The sequence below is a fragment of the Ranitomeya variabilis genome, chromosome 2, assembly GCF_051348905.1.
Source record: "Ranitomeya variabilis isolate aRanVar5 chromosome 2, aRanVar5.hap1, whole genome shotgun sequence".
NCBI lineage: Eukaryota > Metazoa > Chordata > Amphibia > Anura > Dendrobatidae > Ranitomeya > Ranitomeya variabilis.
The window spans coordinates 505478924-505502658 of NC_135233.1; the positions used below are offsets into that span (position 1 = coordinate 505478924).

The 23735-nt window shown below is 43.1% G+C and overlaps 1 protein-coding gene across 1 annotated transcript in view; it reads left to right on the forward strand.

Moving 5' to 3' along the window:
• The first annotated feature begins 867 nt into the window (after positions 1-867).
• The window catches only part of BBOX1 (gamma-butyrobetaine hydroxylase 1), a 332054-nt gene continuing 309186 nt past the window's right edge, over positions 868-23735 (forward strand). The window contains exon 1 of the mRNA XM_077288035.1: positions 868-1009. The gene's annotated coding sequence lies outside the window, so the exon portion shown is untranslated. The remainder of the gene's footprint in view (positions 1010-23735) is intronic.

Genomic DNA, 23735 nt, shown 5'->3' on the forward strand with positions numbered 1-23735 from the left:
CAACCCGGGGATCGGTAAAAAACGACCCGAATCATGTTCTCTGGGGTCTTGTCTACCCCCAGCAGCCGAGACCCTGCAGAAAGTCCGACTCTGGGGGGGCGCTATGTACTTTTTCCACAGTGCCGTTAATTAACATTGCTGTGGTTTAAGTACCCTTAACTACCGCCGTTAAAAGGCGTATTGGTTGTCGTTAAGGGGTTAATGTCCACATTTTTTTACATGTTTCTTATTTTCTTGTCTGGAAAGTCAATCCTGACCAACCTTTGACACACTCGGTGCAGGAATGAATGTGTCACATGGATTTATGTCTTTCTACATCAACTAAGGCCCTCAGACCATTTGAGGGCATCACAACCATGGACCAGACCCCACTCACAGGACAATATAACTTTCACATTCCTTATCTATGAATTTATCCAATATTTACGGCCACAACTGGTTATCCCTCTCCCATATTGATAGTTCCGCTTCACGTCACCTGTCTTATCTATTGCATTATTCCTGTGCCCTGTTGTGTATAAGTATGTGCCTCTTCAGATTGTGTATTAGTCTTTGCCTGATGAAGAGACCTGAGTAGTCTCGAAAGCTTGCAATTAGTTACCATCTTTTCAGTTAGCCATTAAAAGGTATCAACCACCGAGGACTCTCAAATCTTAATATTTTTTCATCCTGACCAAGGAATTTAGTTGTCTACCTTTTTTTTTACAACAGTTTCCCTCCCAGTCCTCCAGCAGAGTACTATGGAAAGGACAGATAACAAGCAGTAGGTGTCACATTTCCAGAAGCACAGGGTGGATCTGTGTGACTGGGATCCAATGACAGGGTCAGAAAAATAAACTGGCAGCAGGAACAAGCATGACAGGAAGGGAAAGACTAAAAGGGAGAGAGGCTATGACAACAGAAGGCAATGCTGGGGGCCAAGCTGCTGTGTGCAGTGCGTAGACCACACTCTGCATTGCTGGCAATCAGGAGGCCGCTGAACACATACAGAACTATTGTAGAGCAGAAGGTACGGTGCTGTGTTATGTTTCCAGCTATACAACAGTGTGCCGAAAAGACAAATGGGGGAGGGGAAATCCTGGGACTAGAAGAGGCTGTGTAAATAAAACAAGAATACTTTCTAGGATCAGGGCTGCAGAATAGTGGAAGGCAAGTCCAGGGTTTCATTTGTTTTGTTTAACTGATCTGTACTGATTTGAAAATGGAAACAAATATAAAACAATATGTAAAGATGAATATACGTCTCTGCTGGAGGAAAATATGTCTTGTAACGACAGAGTGAAATAATCATTTTTTATTACTATTCTTCTATTAGGTTGTTTGAGCTTTTTTATTTTTTGGTAAATATGGCCATGTGAGGGCTTGTTTTTTGCAAGACAAGTTGTACTTTTGAACGACATCATTGGTTTTAACATATCATGTACTGGAAAACGGGAAAAAAAATCCAAGTGCGATGAAATTGCAAAATAAAAGCAATTCCAAAGTTGTTGTTTTTACAATGTTCTCTAAATGCTAAAACTGACCTAGTTATGATTCTCCAGGTCATTATGAGTTCATAGACACCGAACATGTCTAGGTTCTTTTTTATTTAAGTGGTGAAAAAAAATTCTAAATTTGTTTAAAAAAAAAAAAAAAATGGCTCCATTTTCCAAGACCCACAGCTTCTCCATTTTTTATGATCTGGGGCTGGGTGAGGGCTTATGTTTTTGTACACCGAGCTGATGTGTTTTTTTTATACCATTTTGGTGCAGATACAATCTTTTGATCGCCTGTTATTGCATTTTAGTGCAATGTAGCGGCGACAAAAAACCCCGTAATTCTGGGGTTTTGAATTTTTTTTCTAATTACGTCGTTTAGTGTATATTGATAGATCAGGCAATTCTGAATGTGACGATACCAAATATGTGTATATTTGATATATTTTGTATTATTGTTTTATTTTGAATGGGGGAATGGGGGGTGATTAGAACTTTTTTATATATATATTTTTAAAAACTTTTTTTTCTTCTTTTTGCATGCTTCAATAGCCTCTATGGGAGACTAGAAGCAGCAGTACTTTTATCGCCTGTATGCAGCCTGTGCTACATACAGGCGATGATCAGATTGCCTGTGTGTAGCAGAAATGCTCACTTGCTATGAGCTCCGACCATGGGAAAACTGGAGAACCTTGAGGAAACATGCAAACTCTTGTAGATATTGTCTTTGGTGGGATTTGAACCTAGGACCCCAGCACTGCAAAACAACAGTGCTAACCAGTAAGCCATGGTACTGTCTAGAAAGGTAAATTCTGAATGTAAAAACATTGGTGGTCTGGATGTGAAAGCCCCCTTCCTCCCCTGATCTTGAGAATGGGATCTTAAAGTCCCCTATGTGAGTGCGGCAGTATGGAGACATGGTAGATGCATATGTATACTACCACTCAGTGTTCTCAAGGGACTTTGAGACCCTTATCCTGCAGCCAGACCTCCAAGTGATGGTATATTTATTATGGATCTCAGCAGCTGGATCTTTGTATAGGTTTTAAATGTCATTTAAACATTTTAACACTGAATCTGAACAAATTTGCTCATCTCTAATCCTAGACACGTCTGTGTGTGGTGGCTCTTGAAGCAATGACTCCAGTAGCAGTACACTTGCATGCGAATCTCCCCAATGAATGACCTTTTCTTAACAATCCTTTCAAGGCTGCGGTTATCCCGGTTGCTTGTGCACCTTTTCATACCACACATTTTCCTTCCACTCAACTTTCCATTAATATGCTTGGATACAGCACTCTGGGAACAGCCAGCTTCTTTAAGCAATTACTTTTTGTGGCTTACCCTCCTTGTGGAGTGTGTCAATGTCTGCCTTCAGGACCTCTATCATGTCAGCAGTCTTTCCCATGATTGTGGAGCCTACTGAAACAGACTAAGGGACCTTTTTAAACGCTTAGGAAGCCTTTGCAGTTGATTTTTGTCAATTATTCTATTATTCTAAGTTACTGAGATAATGACTTTTGGGTTTTAATTGGCTGTAAGCTATAATCATCAACATTAACAGAAATAAACGCTTGAAATAGATCACTCTGTAATTACTCTAATCTAATATATGAGTTTCACTTTTTGTATTGAAGAACTGAAATAAATTAACTTTTTCATGATATTCTAATTTTGTGAGAAACATCTGTAAAAACTTTCCAAGACCAGTGTTATACACTGCATACTTACATAGCAAATTGTGCCATGCATGTAGAGGAGTAATCAACCTTTAAACATCACTGGCTTATCCTTGGAGAAGGCCATCAATATCACAACAGTAAAGTCCATCTAATGGCCGACTATATAGTGGTTCTTGAAGGCACTATAACGTTGTACCATTGGTGAGAAGGGAACAACTCTAAAACCTTCAAGAACTCTTAGAAAAGTACAAAGTAGCAGCAGTCACTTTAACAATGCTTGACGCTTATTGAGCACCACAGTCCCGGACCACCTGTCGTGCCAATAAGTTGCCTGCCTGGGCAGTGGGGAACTTGGCACCGGGTCCAGTCGCACTTAAAGGGAATGTCACGGTGGCTGCGACCTGGTCCATGGCCCTGGGCGCCCAATTAAAGGGGAATGGTCTTTTAAGGGGAATTGTGAAAGTCTATTTTCGTGACGCTACCTGTGGTTCTCGGTCAGTAAGGCTGAACCACTTAAAGGGGTCCTCTGGGGTGATGGTTTGGCGGTTAGATGGTGATGCTTCCCACAGGTGAAGCTGGGTCCTCAAGGCTCCCAAGGTGTATGGCAGAGATGGTAGTTTGCCGGTAAAATAAGTGGAGGACACAGTGTTGTAAAGTCTTTTCCTCTTTTCCTGGTTTACTGATGGTAGTAGTGCAGCTCAGTCCAGAGTACCAGGTACAGGTGTCCTGGCCGGCTCGGAGGCAATGGTAGAATCCCTTTCCCAGTTGAGGTCCGTGAGTCTTTCCTTAAAGCGCTGTTGCATGAGGTCCCTGCTGCCTGAAGCTTACTGGCAAAGTCCTCTTTTCTTCTTGCTTGCATGACAGGCAGCTTGAGCCGTTTTAAAGGGTCTCTATCTTGACCCAGGCGTGGTGTGGGCCTATCACTTAAAGTTCTTAGCCCTCCATTTCTGTCATGCGTCCTGGAGAACGACACGACCTCGGGCTCCTGGTACTCGGTTGCTGCGCTCTGGTTCTGAGGGTGCCCGGTCGCAGTTCCCCTCTGAACCCTTTATCTCTAATATGCTCCTTTCCTCTGTAGCTCCACCACATTCAACCCCTCAGATTCTCTGTCTTCCCTGGAGCTGCAGCACTTCTCTGGCTGCATGGCTCCGTTGTCTGCACTCAGTTCCAGACTTCCTTCTCCTATCTCTCCCTCCTGGAGACTTACTGCCTAACTTCTCCTCCAGGCCAGGATACATACAAAAATTTCTCCATTTTCCCCATTTTGCCAGTGTGCGAAAATTGGACTGCACTTAGATCTCAACTGTGTGCAGTTCAATTTTTTTGATGGACCTGTAGGGTTCTAGCAAGTGCATAGGATGCAGTGAGACACAGGAGGCAGAGCAAGGGTTAACAGATTCTTTATATCAAACAGTGATAGTACAAGCAGGGGGTAAAGGGTGTGAACTTGTGGATGGGGTAAGTCATATGTAGGAAATATTAACAGGTTAACTTATCAGTCTCTGTGCGGTGGAGAAAGGTGGGTGGAAGATCCCTCGGGGGTGTCGCAGGTAGTGCAAGATGTCTCTAATCCGTTCCCGCAAAAGGGCGATGCATTGTCTCCTTGAGATGACGAATCCTCCGGGTGCTTCTGGAATGCCCGCCAGCGCAATGGGGATACTCGGTACCGGGTCCGGTCGCATTTAAGGGGGATGTCACGGTGGCTGCGACCCGGTCTGTGGCCCTGGGCACCCAATTAAAGGGGAAAGGTCTTTTAAAGGGATTTGTATTAAAGTTTGTGCTCATGACGCCACCTGTGGTTCTTGGTCAGTAGGGACCAACGCTGCTTAAAGGGGTCCTCTGGGGTGATGTTACTACAGCATAGATTCATGGCTCCACTGTCTGCTCTCCACTCCTCTCCCTTCACTGTCTGCTCCAGACTCCTGACTCCTCCTCCAGAACAGAACACTTAAAGCAGGGGAAGCTCTCCTGAATTTGGGTTCTGAGCTCCCCCTTCTGGCCTGGATTCAGATTGTGTTGTATGTAGGTGCGTTACCTGGTAAAGGGAATCCTCCTTGCCTCCAAACATGATATCACTCTCCCCGAAAGGAAGGCAACATTACTGTAACAACCGGTTACCTGGGGTGTTACACTTCGGCACGTGATCTCCTTATCCGGGCACACGGTGGCGTAGAGATGAATGTCGGTGCCACAGTGGAAGAAGCAGAAAGTTCAGTAGACAAGGCCGCAGTAGAAGCACACAGTCCAGCGGATGCAGCCACAGGCACAGGCCGGTCCGTAGCAGGCATCACAAAGATGGGACTAAGCGGTGCCTCCACGGTGGTGAGAGGAGCCAAGGTGCATCCCCGTCACTACCCGGTGCAGATATCTCTCTGGGCTGAAGGTAGAATGTGTCGGCAGTCTTGCTAACTGGGAATACAGGCGCAGCTAGCTGGTGTGGGTCCTTCGAGAGGGAGTCAACTGTCTCACTGCTCACAAGCTTGTTTCCCACCAAGTCTCTCATCTTCCCGCTCACACCACTATTTATGTCGGACCCGCTCCCATCAGTCAGGTATCCTGAACTACTCCGGTCAAAATCTCTTCCCCCTGAAACAATGGTGACAGCCTTGACAGTTCTGGCCCAGACACGCAAGAGGGACCGTTATCCTGGCTCTTTTCCCCACAGACCCATTGACTTGCATGCCGAGTGCTATCAATTTTTTTTCTTGGACAGACTTTGTCCAAGGTAAAAATCAAGTATGTGCATAGCTCCATAGAATAACATTGATCTGAGTATGATCCAATGTGTTGTTGAATCACAGTTGGACCAAAAACACAGTAACTAATACCAATCTTATAGTGACCATAGAGTACCAGTATACATAGGCTTGCCGCAGAACATACTGTATATGTGTATAGGTAAATCCAGTGACTTACCAATATCATCTTCAGTAATAGGCATTCATTTTCTCTTTTGTTTTCACTTGATGCAAATGCTAGACTTGTAGAATGTAACACACAGACATCTGTGGCGATCGCTTTAGTTTACCCTCTGTACTTCTTTACCCACTTATATAAAAACTCCATAGTGTAATAGTGTCTTCATTGTGCCCCACAGTACCAGTACCTTAGTTTTATGCTTCACACAGTAACAGTATCATTAAAAATAAAATACATTAAAGCAGTGATGTCACCCTTCATTCCCCACACAGTGCAAATGTCCCTATGTGTCCCCCATATAACAGTAGTGCTTATGCCCCATTTGTGGCCCTTGAACAATAGTAAACTCCACCCCCACAGAGCAGGAAAGTAAACTCAGTGATGTCACTGAAAGGAGATAATACACAGAGTGATGTCACAGTACAATTATAATACCTAGTAATGTCACAGTACTGGGATAATACAGTGCCTTGCGAAAGTATTAGGCTCCCTGGAACTTTTCAACCTTTTCCCACATATCATGCTTCAAACATAAAGATGCCAAATGTAAATTTTTTGGTGAAGAATCAAAAATAAGTGGAACACAACTGTGAAGCTGAACAAAATTTATTGGTTATTTTAAATTTTTGTGGAAATTCAAAAACTGAAAAGTGGGGCGTGCAATTTTATTCGGCCCCTTTAACTTAATACTTTGTTGCGCCACCTTTTGCTGCTCTTACAGCTGCAAGTCGCTTGGGTTATGTCTCTATCAGTTTTGTATGTCGAGAGACTGAAATTCTTGCCCATTCTTCCTTGGCAAACAGCTCGAGCTCAGTGAGGTTTGATGGAGATCGTTTGTGAACGGCAGTTTTCAGCTCTTTCCACAGATTCTTGATTGGATTGAGGTCTGGACTTTGACTTGGCCATTCTAACACCTAGATACGTTTATTTGTGAACCATTCCATTGTAGATTTTGCTTTATGTTTGGGATCATTGTCTTGTTGGAAGACAAATCTCCATCCCAGTCTCAAGTCAAGAAAAGCAGGCCCAAACCATGATGCTGCCACGATGTTTGACAGTGGGGATGGTATGTTCAGGGTGATGAACTGTGTTGCCTTTACGCCAAACATATCGTTTGGCATTGTTGCCAAAAAGTTTGATTTTGGTTTCATCTGACCAGAGCACCTTCTTCCACATGTTTGGTATGTCTCCCAGGTGGCTCGTTGCAAACTTTAAACAACACTTTTTATGGATATCTTTGAGAAATGGCTTTCTTCTTGCCACTCTTCCATAAAGGCCAGATTTGTGCAGTGTACGACTGATTGTTGTCCTATGGACAGACTGTCCCACCTCAGCTGTAGATCTCTGCAGTTCATCCAGAGTGATCATCGGCCTCTTGGCTGCAACTCTGATCAGTCTTCTCCTTGTTTGAGATGAAAGTTTAGAGGGACAGCTGGGTCTTTGTAGATTTGCAGTGGTATGATACTCCTTCCATTTCAATATGATCGCTTGCACAGTACCCCTTGGAATGTTTAAAGTTTTGGAAATCATTTTGCATCCAAATCCAGCTTTAATCTTCTCCACAACAGTATCACGGACCTGCCTGTTGTGTTCCTTGGTCTTCATGATGCTCTCTGTGCTTCAAACAGAACCCTGAGACTATCACAGAGCAGGTGCATTTATACGGAGACTTGATTACACACAGGTGGATTATATTTATCATCATTAGGCATTTAGGACAACAGTGGATCATTCAGAGATCCACAATAAACTTCTGGAGTGAATTTGCTGCACTGAAAGTAAAGGGGCCGAATAATATTTCACGGCCCACTTTTCAGTTGCTGAATTTCCACAAAAATTTAAAATAACCAATAAATTTCGTTCAACTTCACAATTGTGTTCCACTTGTTTTTGATTCTTCACCAAAAATCTATATTTGGTATCTTTATGTTTGAAGCATGATATGTGGGAAAAGGTTAAAACATTCCAGGGAACCGAATACTTTCGCTCCCTGGAATGTACTTTAAGTCACAGTACAGGAATAATGCACAGTGATGTCACAGTACAGGGATAATGCACAGTGATGTCACAGTACAGGGATAATACACAGTGATGTCACAGTACAGATATAATACATAGTGGTGTCACAGTACAGGGATAATACATAATTAAGTCACAGTACAGGGATAATACATAGTGATGTCACAGTACAGGGATAATACATAATGGTGTCACAGTACAGGGATAATACATAATGGTGTCACAGTGAAATTATAATACCTAGTGATATCACAGTACAGGAAAAATACACAGTGATGTCACAGTACAGGGATAATACATAGTGGTGTCACAGAACAGGGATAATATTTAGTGATGTCACAGTACAGGGACAATAAATGCACAGTAATGTCACAGTACAGGGATAATACACATGATGATGTCACAGTACAGGGATAATAATATGATGTTGTCATTGAGCAGGGATAATAGACACAGTGATGTCACAGTACAGGGATAATATATAGTGATGTCACAGAAAAGGGATAATATTTAGTGATGTCACAGTACAGGGACAATAGATGCAGTAATGTCACAGTACAGGGATAATAGACATGATGATGTCACAGTACAGGGATAATACCCATAATGTTGTCATTGAGCAGGGAATATACACAGTGATGTCACAGTATAGGGATAAAACATTGATGTAACAGTACAGGGATAATACACATAGTGATGTCATAGGCCGGCGTCACACATGCGAGTTTTACGGACGTAAGAGCGCAGAAACTACTGTACGTCCGTAAAACTCGCATAACATACGGCACAATTATTCTCAATGGGGCTGCTCCTATTAGCCGTATATTACGGTTCAGTATTATACGGCTTTCTACGGCCGTACAAAATCGCAGCATGCTGCGTTTGTCAGCGTATTGCGCAAACAAATCGCCAATGAAAGTCTATGGGGGCGAGAAAAATACGGATTCCACACGGACCAGCAGTGTGACTTGCGAGAAATACGCAGCGGTGTTAGTGAAAAGTCGGTAATTCAATTGCCGGCTTTTCATTTCTCCTGCACAAACCCGACAGGATATGAGACATGGTTTTCATACAGTAAACCATCTCACATCCCCTTTTTTTTTGCATATTCCACACTACTAATGTTAGTAGTGTGTATGTGCAAAATTTCAGCGCTGTAGCTGCTGAAATAAAGGGTTAAATGGCGGAAAAAATTGGCGTGGGCTCCCGCGCAATTTTCTCAGCCAGAGTGGTAAAGCCAGTGACTGAGGGCAGATATTAATAGCCAGGAGAGGGTCCATGGTTATTGGCCCCCCCGTGGCTAAAAACATCTGCCCCCAGCCACCCCAGAAAAGGCACATCTGGAAGATGCGCCTATTCTGGCACTTGGCCTCTCTCTTCCCACTCCCTGTAGTGGTGGGATATGGGGTAATGAAGGGTTAATGCCACCTTGCTATTGTAAGGTGACATTAAGCCAGATTAATAATGGAGAGGCGTCAATTATGACACCTATCCATTATTAATCCAATTGTTTGAAAGGGTTAAAAAACACACACACACACACATGATTTAAAAGTATTTTAATGAAATAAACACAGCGATTGTTTTAATAATTTATTGCTCTCTCAATCCATCAGGAAACCCTCGCTTGGCAAAATAATAAACGCACAAGATACATACCTTCTGATGTCCGATCACTTCCCACGATGTAATCCATCTGAAGGGGTTAACTAATATTACAGGCACGAGCTGCGATAAACCACTCGCTCGTGTCTGTAATCCCCCGGCGAATGAATGAAATGTAGGTCATTGACCTACATTTCCTTCAGTCGCGGTGATGCGCCCCCTGGTGGATTTCCTCATATGACCTGGAGCGTGGGAAAAAGTTCCCAGGCTGCAGTTCATGAGAACATCCAGCAGGGGTGCATCACCGCGACTGAATGTAAGTATAGATCACTGCTTTCCTTTCAGCACCCGGGGGATTACAGGCACGAGCGAGTGGTTTATCGCAGCTCGTGCCTGTAATATTAATTAACCCCTTCAGATGGATTACTTCGTGGGACGTGACGTTTCAGCAGAAGGTATGTATCTTGTGCGTTTATTATTTTGCCAAGCGAGGGCCTGGAAATGGATTGAGAGAACAATAAATTATTACAACAACCGCTGTGTTTATTTCATTAAAATACTTTTAAATCATGTGTGTGTGTGTGTGTTTTTTAACCCTTTCAAACAATTGGATTAATAATGGATAGGTGACATAATTGACGCCTCTCCATTATTAATCTGGCTTAATGTCACCTTACAATAGCAAGGTGGCATTAACCCTTCATTACCCCATATTCCACCGCTACAGGGAGTGGGAAGAGAGTGGCCAAGTGCCAGAATAGGCGCATCTTCCAGATGTGCCTTTTCTGGGGTGGCTGGGGGCACATGTTTGTAGCCAGGGGGGGCCAATAAACATGGACCCTCTCCTGGCTATTAATATCTGCCCTCAGTCACTGGCTTTACTACTCTGGCGGAGAAAATTGCGCGGGAGCCCACGCCAATTTTTTCCACCATTTAACCCTTTATTTTAGCAGCTACAGCGCTGAAATTTTGCACATACACACTACTAACATTAGTAGTGTGGAATATGCAAAAAAAAAGGGGATATGAGATGGTTTACTGTATGTAAACCATGTCTCATATCCTGTCGGGTTTGTGCAGGAGAAATGAAAAGCCGGCAATTGAATTACCGGCTGTTCACAGATATCGCGCTGAATGAAATCTAAATACAGAATATATATATATGTGTCTCAATGACATATATATATATATATATATATATATATATATATATACTGTATATATGTTTTCCCTAACATTTGAGCACATAAATCCATTAGATGTCGGTTTTGCAAGCCTGCGCGAAAATCTCGCAGTACGGATGCCATACGGATTACATACGGAGGATGCCATGCGCAAAATACGCTGACACACCCTGACTACGGATCACTATTTTGGGAACATTTCTCCGTATTACGGACGTAGTACGGACGTATAATACGTGGCGTATTGTCTTACGCCAAGTGTGACTCCAGCCATAGAGAGGGGAAAATAGACACAGTGATGTCTCAATACAGGGACAATAAACTTAATTATGTCACAGAACAGGGATAATACACACAGTGATGTCACAGGACAGGAACAATACACATAGTGATGTCATAGAGAGAGGAAATTAGACACAGTGATGTCGCAATACAGGGACAATAAACAAAATTATGTCACAGTAGAGGGATAATGAACACAAAGATGTCACAGCATTTCTCATCTATTTTTTTTTTTTAATTCTTTATGTTTTCAAGTAACATAGACAAATATCAAAACATATATGCTCACAAATAGATCTCAAATAAATGTTGATACAGAAGAGACTAAGATGCACTAGAAGATACAGGAAATCAATGCAAATATAGCTGTAAGAAGACAAGTGAGCATAAAAACATGAACAAACTGTTTCATGCCTAGAAAGAATAGCCTAAAATTGAATTATTAAACGTATAAAATAAATAAATAAAGGCTATAGGAAGTGACGGTAGGAATTAACGTAAGCAATTTATTCGTTACTGGGGGTGAGGAAGGACAAAAGGCTCATAAAGAAGATAAGTCAGGCGAAGTGGCAAGACAGCCAAGATGGTGGGCACGGCCACGGCGCCGTGTCTTAGAACCCCGGAAGGAGGAGAGGGGAAAACAGGAGTTGCGCATAGCGAAGCATGTCTATAAGTAGAAATGGATTTCAGAAGGAAAGGCGGCCAAGTCCGCCAGAGTTGGATGAGAATTTAATCCAGGGAAGCCAAGACTTTTGGAATTTCTCGTGGGAGCGAGTTTCCCAGCTAGAAAGTTCTTCTAAGCGAAATAGGTCTTGAACCTTTGATGTCCATTCTTTCAGCGTTGGGGGAGCTAGTTGCCTCCAGTGTGTAGAAATCAGATGTTTAGCAGCTGCGACTAGAATGGGAAGCAGCTCATGTTTCCCTGGTTTAAAAGATGTGGAAGGGAGGGAGAGCAATACATCCTGGGGAGTCAGGCCTTGCGACATTAGGCCCATACTGTGTAGAGATTTATTTATGTCGGTCCAGAATTGTGATAATCCCGGGCAGTACCAAAAGATATGTAGTAGAGTCCCTATAGATTGGGAGCATCTCCAACACAACGGAGAGTCAGTTAGTCCTAAGTGGAATAGTCACTCTGGGGTTCTGTACCACCTAGAAAGAATATTAAACGCGTTCTCTTGTAGTAAAATACATCTAGTGAACCCGTGGGAGTTAGCAAGTACCTGTTGAGTTTCCCGGGGGGATAGTGTAATTTTTAATTCTGCCTCCCAGGAAGAGAGATATAGGGGTTTAAATTGGTTTGGGGTCTTGAAGAGGTTTGCGTATAACTTAGAAACCAATCTGGTGATTGGCGATTTCAATCTAACCAGGAATTCAAGCCATAACCAGTCAGGGGGTTGACTCTCGATTGATTTAAGTTTCGACATGATATGGCAAATATAGTTTTTCTGAAGGAAGTTGGAGGGTTGTTTTGTCGCATTAGACTCATCTATTCTTTTTGCCATGACAACTAGCTGTTTTCTTCCTCCCACTACCAGCACATGTGCAACACCCCAGGTAACCGGTTGTTGCAGTGATGTTGCCTTCCTTTTAGGGAGGGTGATATCACGCTTGGAGGCAAGGGGGATTCTCTCTATCAGGTAAGGTACTTGCATTCAACACATCTGAATCTAGGCCAGGAGGGGGAGCTCAGGACCCAGATTCAGGGGAGATTCCTTAGACATTATGTATCCTGGTCTGGAGGAGGAGCCAGTCAGTTTGTAGTGAGTCTGAGAGAGGAGAGGAGAGTAGAAGGATGTCCGGAGCAGACGTGGGGGCTGAGCAGCCACGAGGGAGCTGCTAGCCCTGGAAAGAGTGAGAAGCAGGAGAGTTGAATTGTGGAGGAGCTTAGAGGGAAGTAGCATAGAAGAGGAAGAGGCTCAGCAGGGGAACAGCAGAAGGACACCCTGGGAGTCAGAGCGCAGAACCAGGCACTGGGAGCCCGAGGCTATAGTGGGACTCTAAGGCACTTAGCAGAACCGGAGGGTATAGGACTGTAGGTCGATTGCCTGCATCAAGTCTGAGGTAAAGCACTAACTTTAGAGACCGGGCATGATAGAGTCCCTATAAACAGGCTCGAACTGCCTATCATACAGCCGGCCGGACCACAGCTACCCTGCACTTGGTACCCTGGACTGAGGACTACTACTACCATCAGTAAACCAGGTAAAGACTTTCCAAACCTGTGTCCTCAGTCGTTGCTCATTTATCGGCTTACACCATCTTGCCATACACTTGGGAAGCCCTGGGGACCCCGCTATTACCTGTGGGAAGCATCACCATCTTGCTGCATACTATCACCCCAGAGGACCCTTTTAAGCAGCGTCGGTCATCACTGACCGAAAACCACAGGTGGCATCACGAACATAGACATTACAAATCCCTTTAAAGATCTTTCCCTTTAATTGGATGCCCAGGGCCACGGACCGGGTCGCAGCCACCGTGACATCCCCTTTAAGACCGGACCCGATGTCGACTGCAATGGAACATTGACATCCTTTGCATCTGTGGACCTATGATAGGCTATAGGCCTAAGGCTCGCAGAAGAAGTGCAGAGCAGTAATTTAGTAACGTTTTACTCCATAGTAATTTTTAATTGGATGTGTGTATGGGCATGCTCATCCTGTCGACAATAGTTCTGGTACCATAGGTCCCTCCTTTAGAGTTCAGTCCCAGTAGCTCTTTGTGTAAGGACTCGAGTTGTAAAAAAATGATTACTAGTGGTCAATGCCACCCCGTGCAACATCTCAGGCACTGGACTTGGGTATAGTATGGCAGTCCATAGATTGCTATGGGTGCATTAACGCTCTGTACAAATGTGAGGTTGGAATACACATGTATACAGATACTGTAACAATGTGCAAAAACACATGATGTATATAAACAAATTTGAATATAATTTTCTAGATTTTTCATTAATATATACAGAGTTGGTAACTTCACAAATCCATTGATGAAAAATTAAGAAAAGCTTTATTTTCTTCCTGGTATTGAAAATATAGCAACTACTTGCATACTGGCATGAAAGTATAAGATTTATTTATTAATTATATATATTTTACTCACTTATATAGCGCAATAAATTCCACAGCGCTTACAGATATTATCGGCAGTATCTCCAATCTAGATTCTCTATCAGAATGTCTTTGGAATGTGGGAGGAAGCCACAGAACACAGAGGAAACACACACAAACACGATTATACAGTATTTTTTAAGATTTTACTGTCTCTTTAATCCTGTGGTAGACAAGCAGCTGAGCCCTGGCTCCCAAAAAGGAAGGTTTCACCAGAAAGTCTTGGACTGTCTAAATTAGGGGTTTGCTCAATTCTTAAAGGGAACCTGTCACCCCCAAAATCGCGGGTGAGGTAAGCCCATCGGCATCAGGGGCTTATCTACAGCATTCTGGAATGCTGTAGATAAGCCCCTGATGTATCCTAAGGCTGTGTTGCTGATTTTTCGTGTTTTTTTCGCGGTTTTTCGAGATAAAAACGCTATAAAACCGCAAAAACACAGCATACAATATGCATCCCATCATTTAGAATGAATTCCGCAATTTTTGTGCACATGATGCGTTCTTTTCCGCGAAAAAAACGCATTGCGGTAAAAAATGCAGCATGTTCATTAACCCCTTCATGACCTTGGGATTTTGCGTTTTTCCGTGTTTGTTTTTCGCTCCCCTCATTCCCAGAGCCATAACTTTTTTATTTTTCCGTGAATTTGGCCATGTGAGGGCTTATTTTTTGCGGGACAAGTTGTACTTTTAAACGACATCATTGGTTTTAGCATGTCGTCTACTAGAAAACGGGAAAATAATTCCAAGTGCGGTGAAATTGCAAAAAAAGTGCAGTCCCACACTTGTTTTTTGTTTGGCTTTTTTGCTAGGTTCACTAAATGCTAAAACTGACCAGCCATTATGATTCTCCAGGTCAGTACGAGTTCATAGACACCTAACATGACTAGGTTATTTTTTATCTAAGTGGTGAAAAAAAATTCCAAACTTTGCTAAAAAAAAAAAAAATTGCGCCATTTTCCGATACTCGTAGCGTCTCCATTTTTCATGATCTGGGGTCGGATGAGGGCTTATTTTTTGCGTGCCGAGCTGGCGTTTTTAATGATTCCATTTTGGTGCAGATACGTTCTTTTGATCGCCCGTTATTGCATTTTAATGCAATGTCGCGGTGACCAAAAAAACGTAATTCTGGCGTTTCAATTTTTTTTCTCACTACGCCATTTAGCGATCAGGTTAATGCTTTTTTTAATTGATAGATCGGGTGATTCTGAACGCGGCGATACCAAATATGTGTAGGTTTGATTTTTTTTTTTATTGATTTATTTTGAATTGGGCGAAAGGGGGGTGATTTAAACTTTTATATATTTTTTATTTTTTTCACATTTTTTTTTACTTTTTTTTTACTTTTGCCATGCTTCAATAGCCTCCATGGGAGGCTAGAAGCAGGCACAGCACGATTGGCTCTGCTACATAGCAGCGATCTGATGTTCGCTGCTATGTAGCAGGTGTGCTGTGAGCGCCGACCACAGGGTGGCACTCACAGCTGCCGGGGATCAGTAACCATAGAGGTCTCAAGGACCTCTATGGTTACTATTCTGAAGCATCGCCGACCTCCGATCATGTGACGGGGGTCGGCGATGCGATCATTTCCGGCTGCCCGGCCGGAAGCGCCGGTTAAATGCCGCTGTCTGCGTTTGACAGCGGCATTTAACTAGTTAATAGGCGTGGGCAGATCGTGATTCTGCCCGCACCTATTACGGGCACATGTCAGCTGTTCAAAACAGCTGACATGTCCCGGCTTTGATGCGGGCTCACCGCCGGAGCCCGCAACAAAGAGGGGCTTCTGACCTCGGACGTACTATCCCGTCCAAGGTCAGAAAGGGGTTAATTTTGCGGGTTTTTTGCGGATTTCCCACTATAAAATGCATTGGGAAATGACCGGAAAAATCGCACCAAAAAAGCTGCAAAACCGCCGCAAAAACGCGGCAAAAAGGCATGCAGATTTCTTGCAGATTTCTTGCAGAAAATTTCAGGTTTTTCTCAGAAATTTTCTGCAAGAAATCCTGAACGTGTGCACATAGCCTAAAATATGAGAAAAAGATGTTAGATTACACTGGTCAACAGCATTTTTGGTGCCAAAGATATTTCATCGAATTTAGGGTATTTTTGGGGTGCTGATTCTGAATATGTCATCAGTTTTGCCAGATTGGCTCAAGTTTTTGAGATTTTTGGTATCTTATTTATAGCACTTGTTGGTAAATGCGACGCATCATCTCATTAATTTCTTTGGATTAGTACTTGAACTGAGCAGTTCTCAATATAGTTTTGTGTTAATTAGTGTTCTAAAAGTTTGCTCATAGCTTGATTTTTGCACTAACTTTATGTTGTTGTCTGTTTTCCAGTGAAAAGCATGAACTCATCAAGAAGAAGTTGTCTTAACGATCCAGACTCATTCTGTTACATTTGTGGTGAATACACACTGCCAAAACATAGAAGAAACATAACAGACTTCGTAAAAAAAGTGTATTTTGCCTATTTTGGGGTTATGCTTGGGGACCAAGACAAGTTTTGGGCACCACACATAGTGTGCAAAGCATGTATCGAATTATTACGAAAATGGAGCAAAGGACAAAGAAAAAGCTTCAAATTTGGTGTTCCAATGGTGTGGAGAGAGCCAAAAAATCATCATGATGACTGTTATTTATGGTAAACACAGGTACAGGCACATCTTCACAATGAGGGACAGGCCTTCTTGCAGATTCCATGTTACTCCCATTTTCGTTTTTTATGCTTATTGAATCCTTGCACTTGCACTGCACAGAAATAACAGTCATCATGATGATTTTTTGGCTCTCTCCACACCATTGGAACACCAAAATTGAAGCTTTTTCTTTGTCCTTTGCTCCATTTTCGTAATAATTCGATACATGCTTTGCACACTATGTGTGGTGCCCAAAACTTGTCTTGGTCCCCAAGCATAACCCCAAAATAGGCAAAATACACTTTTTTTTTACGAAGTCTGTTATGTTTCTTCTATGTTTTGGCAGTGTGTATTCACCACAAATGTAACAGAATGAGTCTGGATCGTTAAGACAACTTCTTCTTGATGAGTTCATGCTTTTCACTGGAAAACAGACAACAACATAAAGTTAGTGCAAAAATCAAGCTATGAGCAAACTTTTAGAACACTAATTAACACAAAACTATATTGAGAACTGCTCAGTTCAAGTACTAATCCAAAGAAATTAATGAGATGATGCGTCGCATTTACCAACAAGTGCTATAAATAAGATACCAAAAATGTCAAAAACTTGAGCCAATCTGGCAAAACTGATAGCATATTCAGAATCAGCACCCCCAAAATACCCCAAATTCATTAAAATATTTTGGACACCAGAAAAAAAATTTTTTTTTTGTTGACCTGTGTTATACATCGGGGGCTTATCTACAGCATTCCAGAATGCTGTAGATAAGCCCCTGATACCGATGGGCTTACCTCACCTGCGATTTTGGGGGTGACAGATTCCCTTTAAGTTATGTTTTCAGTCCCCCCAAAAATTCACTCCAAACTGGCACATGAGAGGTGTCTCTCTTCTGTTTAATGTAGGGTATGTGCACATGTTGAGTATTTGGATGCAGACATTTCTGCACAATTTCTACATCTCTTGGCAGGAACAACGCAGCATTTTTGCCTAATTTTTTATGCATATTTCCAGCGTAGATAATGGATATAGATAATAGATAGGTAGACAGAAAGAGAGATGAATAGATAGCAACATATAGACATGCAGCTAGTCATATAAAAAATTAATTGCACAACCATCGACATACACTGTGTTCCAAATTATTAAGCAAATAATATTTCCTCATATTTTCTCTAAATTACCTATCTGAATTGCAGTCATTGTTATTTTCCAGTCGTCTACTATTCTAGTATAATTGCAATGTTTTGGAACAAACTGCCTATGAAAACAGTATCTTTAAAAAAAAAAAAAAATAAACACTCAAAATGCATGTTCCAAATTATTATGCACAGCAGAGTTTTCAACCTTTTTTTTTATTTTGAACAAAAAAAAATGGTCAGTTGTGAAGTTATAAGCATTATCAGCTTATTACAAAATGAAATCAAACAGTTTTCAAGTTAAAACTTTATTCTAGGTGATGTTACATTTGCACATAGGACCCCTTATTCGAAAGAAGCTTCTGAACTCTCTCGTCCATTGAATTTGTCAGTTTTTGGATGGTTTCTGCTTCAATTGTTTGGCATGTGGACAGAATACCCTCACAGAGCTGTTGCTTAGATGTGAACTGCCTCCCGCCATCATAGACACTCCTTTTGATGATGCTCCAGAGGTTCTCAATGGGGTTGAGGTCAGGGGAAAATGGTGGCCACACCATAAGTTTGTCCTCTTTATGCCCATAGCAGCCAGAAATGCAGATGTGTTTTTTGCAGCATGAGACGGTGCATTATCATGCATGAAAATGATCTTGCTGCGGAAAGCATGGTTCTTCCTCTTGAACCATGGCAGGAAGTGTTGTTTTAGAAACTCCACATAGATTATGGAGTTCATCTTTACCCCTTCAGGGATCATAAAGGGGCCAACAATCTTTCTCCCCATGATTCCAGCCCAAAACATTACTCCACCTCCTCCTTGTTGGTGCCTTAGCCGTGTTTTCATGGGGTGTCCATCAACCAGCCATCCTCCACTCCATTCATCTGGACCATCGAGCGTTGCACGGCACTCATCGGTGAACAAAACAGTTTGAAAGTCAGTCTTCATGTATCGTTTGGCTCACTGGAGCCGTTTCTGCTTGTGTGCAGTGGATAGAGTTGGTCGACAGGATGGCTTACGCACAGCTGCAGACCTCTGAAGGACCCTGTATCTTGTTGTTCTGGAGACGTTGGAGGCACCAGCAGCTTCAAAAACTTGTCTGCTGCTATGACAAGGCATTTTTGCAGCTGCTCTTTTAACCTTACGCAATTGCCTGTTGGAAAGAGTCCTCAATTTTTGCTTATCAGCATGCACATGTGTGTGCTGGGAATCAGCTACATACTTCTTGATTGTGCGATGATCACGATGAAGTGTCTTGGCAATGTTGATTGTAGTCATGCCTTGACCTTAATACTCCACAATTTGTTGCTTCTCAGCAGCTGACACATCCTTTTTTTTCATTTTGGCAAAAAATGTAGGCTGCTTAATAATGTGGAACAGCCTTCTTAAGTAGTCTTGCCTTTATTTGGACACACCTGCCAAACTAATTTACACCGGTATCTGCAATTACTTTCAGTGATATAAAGAGCCCTGACACACATCACCATCAATAAGTTTAAATGACAAACAAAAAAATTCTAACCTTATCACTCCTAAACTCTTTGTGCATAATAATTTGGAACACAGTGTATATTATTATAATTATTATTATTTATTGTTATAGCACCATTTATTCCATGGCGCTTTACATGTGAGGAGGGGTATACATAATAAAAACAAGTACAATATTCTTAAACAATACAAGTCATAACTGGTACAGGAGGAGAGAGGACCCTGCCCTCGAAGGCTCACAATCTACAAGGGTTGGTTGAGAATACAGTAGGTGGGGAAAGAGCTGGTCATGCAGCAGTTTGGTTGATCGGTGGTTACTGCAGGTTGTAGGCTTGTCGGAAGAGATGGGTCTTCAGGCTCTTTTTGAAGGTTTCAATGGTAGGTGAGAGTCTGATGTGTTGTGGTAGAGGGTTCCAGAGTAGGGGTGATACGCGAGAGAAATCTTGTATATGATTGTGGGAAGAGGAGATAAGAGGGGAGTAGAGAAGGAGATCTTGTGAGGATCGGAGGTTGCGTGTGGGTAAGGTCGAGGTCACAGTTGTATGGGGGAGACAGGTTGTGGATGGCTTTGTATGTCATGGTTAGGGTTTTGTACTGGAGTCTCTGGGCAATGGGGAGCCAGTGAAGGGATCGACAGAGGGGAGAGGCCGGGGAATAGCGGGGGGACAGGTGGATTAGTCGGGCAGCAGAGTTTAGAATAGATTGGAGGGGTGCGAGAGTGTTAGAGGGGAGGCCAGAGAGCAGGAGGTTGCAGTAGTCAAGGCGAGAGAATATGAGGGCATGGACTAGGGTTTTTGCAGATTCTTGGTTGAGGAATGTACGGATTCGTGAAATATTTTTGAGTTGAAGTCGGCAGGAAGTGGAAAGGGCTTGGATATGTGGTTTGAAGGAGAGATCAGCGTCAAGGATTACCCCGAGGCAGCGAGCTTGTGGGACTGGGGAGAGTGGGCAGCCATGCACTATAATGGATAGGTTCGTTGGGGGGGTCGCATGAGATGGGGGAAAGATGATGAATTCTGTTTTGTCCATGTTAAGTTTCAGAAATCTAGCGGAGAAGGATGAAATAGTGGACAGACATTGAGGGATTCTGGTTAGTAGGGAGGTGATATCTGGTCCAGAGATGTAGATCTGTGTGTCATCAGCATAGAGGTGATACTGGAAGCCATGAGATTCTATGAGCTGTCCCAGGCCAAAGGTGTAAATGGAGAAGAGCAGGGGCCCAAGGACTGAACCTTGTGGGACTCCGACAGATAGGGGGCGAGGTGAGGAGGTGGTGTGTGAGTGGGAGACGCTGAATGTCCGGTCTGTTAGGTATGATAAGATCAAGGATGGGGCCAAGTCTGTGATGCCAAGGGATGAGGGGGTCTGTAATAATAGGGAATGGTCCACTCTGTCAAAGGCAGCCGACAGGTCGAGGAGGAGGAGGACAGAGTAGTGTTGCTTGCTCTTGACGGTTAAGAGGTCATTGGTGACTTTAGTTAGGGCAGTTTCAGTGGAGTGGTGTGACCGGAAGCCAGATTGTAAGCGGTCAAAGAGGGAGCAAGAAGAGAGATGGGAGGACAGTTCAAGGTAGACGTGTTGTTCCAGTAGTTTGGAGGCATAAGGGAGAAGTGATATGGGGCGATAGCTAGATACAGAGGATGGGTCAAGAGAAGGCTTTTTGAGGATAGCTGTGATTGAGGCATGTTTAAAGCTTGAGGGGAAAACACCAGTTGTTAGTGATAGGTTGAAGAGATGGGTTAGGGTGGGGATGAAGTGGGATGGGAGCGGGTCAAGTGCACAGGTGGTGAGATGCGATCTTGAGAGTAGAGTGGAGAGTTGATCTTCTGTAATGGTGGAGAAGTTGAATTTGAAGGTGGAGGGCTGGGAAGTCAGGAGGAAGGGCTCTGGGGGTTGTTGACCAAAACTGTCTCTGATGTTCTCAATCTTCTGCTTGAAAAATGAGGCAAAGTCTTCAGCTGAGATAATTGGAGAGGGAGGAGGTGCTGGGGGATGGAGGAGAGAATTGAAGGTGTTGAATAACTGTTTAGGGTTGTGAGACAGGGAGGATATGAGAGATGAGAAGTAGGTTTGTTTAGCTGTGGCGAGTGTGGTCTTGAAAGTAGTGAGGGACTGTTTGAATGCGATGAAGTGCTCGTTGGAGTGGGATCTTTTCCATCTGCGCTCAGCAGCCCTGGAAGCTCGCCTCAGTTCTTTGGTCAGGCTGGTGTGCCAGGGCTGTCTGTTGATTTTGCGAGCTTTGGTATGTTAAGTGGGGCAGCAGATTCCAGAGCTACAGCTATTGTGGTGTTATATAGAGCGGCAGCGTCATCCGCATTGTGTAAAGAACTTATGTCTGTGAGAGGGAGGATACGTGAAAGATAACCGTAGGCACTACTATTAATTGTGGTGCACAAGTAGGTGCCCAAACCATATAATGTTATAGATAGACTTGGCACACACGTGATAAGATGCAAGTGAAAATTTAGTTGAAGGAGAGTACATACAATATGACGTTTTGGTCGTAAGTTAGACCTTCATCAATGTACCTCTCATAGAGAATTCCATGGTTACAAATTTTAGGAGATTGATCTCACTTTACATCAGGTTCAGTTCTAAATAGTAAGCCATATATGGTACCGCGTCCGATCAGCACAGCACTGGCGCCATATATGGCTTACTATTTAGAACTGAACCTGATGTAAAGTGAGATCAATCTCCTAAAATTTGTAACCATGGAATTCTCTATGAGAGGTACATTGATGAAGGTCTAACTTACGACCGAAACATCATATTGTATGTACTCTCCTTCAATTAAATTTTCACTTGCATCTTATCACGTGTGTGCCAAGTCTGTCTATAACATTATGTGAGAGGGAGGAGGGATTCAGAGAATGAATGTAGGTCAAGATGTTTAAGATTTCTGTGAGGGTGTGAAAGTTTGAGGGGTGGGGATTGTAGACATGGAGTGGAGAGGGATAAGAATGTGAGAAGGTTGTGGTCAGAGAGAGGAAGAGGTGAGTTAGAGAGGTTAGATAGGGAGCAGAGGCGGGTGAAGATGAGGTCCAGTGTGTGACCATATTTGTGAGTGGCTGCAGAAGACCATTGAGTGAGGCCGAAGGAGGAAGTGAGAGATAGAAGTTTAGTGGCAGCTGAGAGGGAAGTGTCAATGGGGATGTTGAAGTCGCCCATGATAATAGTGGGGATGTCCGCTGAAAGGAAATGAAGTAGCCAGGTGGTGAAGTGGTCAAAGAAGGTGGTGGCTGGCCCTGGGGGGCAGTAAATGACTGCCAGTTGGAGGTTGGAGGGGGAGTAGATGCGCACAGAGTGCACCTCAAAGAAAGGGAGGGTAACAGAGGGTGGAAGTGGGATTGGGGTGAAGGAGCAGTTATCTGACAGGAGAAAACCAACTCCTCCGCCATGTTTGCTGCTGCAGCGGGGGGTATGAGAAAGGTGGAAGCTACCGTAAGAGAGTGCAGCAGGGGAGGCTGTGTCAGAAGGGGTGAGCCAGGTTTCGGTGATGGCGAGGAAGGAAAGTTTGGTAGTAACAAAGAGATCATGGATGTAGGAAAGCTTGTTGCAGACAGAGCGAGCGTTCCACAGAGCTCCTGTTAGTGGGACTGGAGAAGTGGGGGCTGGGCTAATGGGTATAAGGTTAGAGATGTTACGGAAATTTGTGATAGAGCGTGGATATAATAAAATTGCACCCGTGGAACTTATTGGACAGCTTTTTATGATTAAATAAATGAAAAATGCTATGTGGGATTACCCCCTCTCCCATTTCTTTTGTAACCAGCAAAGGTAAAGCACACTGCTGTGAGCTAATATTATAAGTCTGGAAAGGTCCATGATTATTGGTCCCTTCCCAGCCTAGACTGCAGCTGTCCGAGAAGTGGATCATCACATTAGATGCAATTGGTGCTTCATCTTGGCTCTTTCTGATTGCCCTGGTGCATTGGTAATAAGGGTAATGGGACTTGGGGTTGTTGTTATCTGTGAAGTATTCAAAAACACAGCTGACATCAAGCCCTGGTGTTAGTAATGGAGAGGTGTCTATCAGAAGTAAAAAGAAAAAACACACGCAAAGAAAATCTTTATTTAAATAAACACTCCCCCACACTTTCCCTGGTTCACCATTTTATTAAAAAAGAAAAGTTCCCAAGCAGGCTGATGTAGTCCAGCAAATCCAACGTAGTCCACAAATAGAAACCTGAAA